This window comes from Prenolepis imparis, unplaced genomic scaffold (genome assembly GCF_030444845.1).
Source record: "Prenolepis imparis isolate NDT839.2.m4 unplaced genomic scaffold, iyPreImpa1.0 SCAF_361, whole genome shotgun sequence".
Taxonomy (NCBI): Eukaryota; Metazoa; Arthropoda; class Insecta; order Hymenoptera; family Formicidae; genus Prenolepis; species Prenolepis imparis.
Window position 1 is genome coordinate 25,001 of NW_028141519.1, and position 2,500 is coordinate 27,500.

Sequence of the window (2,500 nt, forward strand, 5' to 3'; positions counted from 1 at the left end):
TTTCCCTTACATATTTGACTAGTAGACCTGGATTTTGCCTGTACAACTCCTGAGTTCTTGCGTATTTGAACTGTTTTTTGCTTTTGCTTTTGGTCTTTCCACGCACTTTCCTTTTACCCTTCTTAATCTCGCTGCAGCCATGCAGCACCTCGCTTACTGCTATGTCCACCCTGTCCAATTCTTGCCTTGTTGGCATAATGCTTCCGTTACAGGCAATACTCTCTAGTACGCCTTTGAGCAGCTGGACGCAAGCCGCCATCTCGGTTGGAATTGCTTCAGGGGTTTCACCTTGCAGTACTTTTGTCGCTATTCCCTCTCTCCAGATAGCTTCTGCGAGCGAGTCCGAGGCTTCCGCTATGTTCGGCACCGCCGTGTCGGTGCCGTTGCGGGCCCGCTCTTCCGCGTTTGGATGTGGCGGATCCCCGGGAGGGACAGTCAACTCATCACCTTCCACGGGCACATCAATACTTCCCTTATCCGCTCCATCTCCACTCTGCACCGCCTTGTCGGTCTCGTTGCGGGACAAATCCTCCGCGTTTGGATGTGGCGGATCTCCGGGAGGGGCAGGCAATTCATCACCCTCCTCGGACACATCTATCATTATAATTTCCTGCTCCGCTTCCTCCATCTCTTGTTCTTCCTCAATCTCTTCTAATTGAGCCAGGATCACGTCCCTTCTCTTCTTGTACGTTGTTGTCGCTCTCTTGTCTCTGATCTGTTTCCCAGTTTTACCTGGTAGAAACTCCGTCATAAGACTAGCAACGTTCCTCTCTCCTCTGAATCGGACCTCCAAATCCAACATCCGGTTCTCCTCTTCTTCTGTAAATACTTTCCCTTTTCGGGAGGTATGTGCTTTCGGCGCGGGCCCGCCTGCTCGGGCCGCGTTTCTGATGTCCGGATGATCGTGCCTTTCATGTTGAGAGAGGCCGGACTTTGTTTTAAAAGCTCTGTTGCATTCCGCACACACCTCCCAACTGGGCGGAGTCTGCACCGGGCCAGTGCATTTTGGTACGTGGCATAAGGCCGCATGTTTCCTTTGATATCGCTTATCACAATTCATGCAGACATACGCTATCTCCTTGTCTGCATGACGCTCGGCAATGTGCCTAATCTCATCGTTTAGGTTGAGCGCCATAAAGTTCCCTCGCCCGTTATTTAAACACTGTTGGCAACTTCTTCTTACAAAGGGAACTCTAATCTCATAGTCCTCGTTCTTAGCCTTGACATCAGCATTGATCCCCTGCCGGCTCGTCGAGGGAGCGGGATCGGCTCCCCCACCGTCCGAGGCACTCCTTAATCTATATTTAGCGACTGTATAATTCACGCAAGGGGTTGCTAGCCCCATGCATGCTTTTTTGTTCCCTGGTACGGAATCGTACCGCTAGCACCAATTAATGTTGGCCCAAGTTCCAGGTGCACTCAGTATTCGTTGGCAATTCTAGGCTGCTCCTCACCCCGACGGTCTTTTTGGTGGCTAAAAGCCAGTTTCTGGGCGTCAAAGACGCTTTAATCGCCATGTCATCCCTTAGTCACCGCAAACAACCAGCGAATCGCCAGCAGATGCGGTGTCCAGCGGTTACCACGAGGAGGTGGGCGCATGACTTGGCATGAGAGAGGCTCTGTTGCTGGGCCAGGCATACGCTTCTGGCCCATTATATTGCGCATCTCAGCCCAACGAGTAGCACAACTCTCCCAAGACCAAAGAGCCCGGAATTGTGGATATAGCGTGTGCCACAAACAACGTGGTTTCCAGGCCACTAGGAATCATGGTTCCAGACGACGAGATCCAACCCGGCGCACTGGACTTCGTAAAGCCAGGACACCTGATAAACCTTCGCTGCAAGGGTATATTTACACCTTCGGGCAAGAGGTCATGCCACCCCGTTCCTGTTTGCCCCCAGTGACTGCTTGCAGTATAGACGCAATAGCCGCAACTCGTCGGGACGCGGAGACAAGCTCCACCACCGCACTGGCGCGTACGCCTAGAATATTAGCTCGGAGTAAGTCGAGGGAACATGACCCTCAGTCTACTCTTGCTACGGTTGGATCGTCGGTCTATGTAAACAGATCGGGTTAATCCCAATCTCGGCACACGCACCACCCAGTCCACGGCTCAAGCCCTTAAGAGAGTCATAGTTACTCCCGCCGTTTACCCGCGCTTGCTTGAATTTCTTCACGTTGACATTCAGAGCACTGGGCAGAAATCACATTGCGTCAACACCCGCGAGGGCCATCGCAATGCTTTGTTTTAATTAGACAGTCGGATTCCCCTAGTCCGTGCCAGTTCTGAGCTGAGCGTTGAATGGCGGCCGAAGAGGACGACCACGACGGCTCGCGCCGCCACGGAAGCCTCGCAGCAAGGAAGATCCGCGGGAGGCCAAGGCACGGGACCGAGCTCGGATCCCGGGACCGGCGCGAGAACGCCGACCGTTCACCTCGCCCAGGCCCGGCACGTCAGCCAGACCCGCTTCCCGACCAAGCCCGACACGCCCCGCTCCTC

General features: G+C 53.9%; 1 pseudogene; it reads right to left on the minus strand.

Moving 5' to 3' along the window:
• LOC145948385 (large subunit ribosomal RNA) overlaps positions 1 to 2,500 on the minus strand; it is a 9,206-nt pseudogene that overhangs the window by 4,251 nt on the left and 2,455 nt on the right.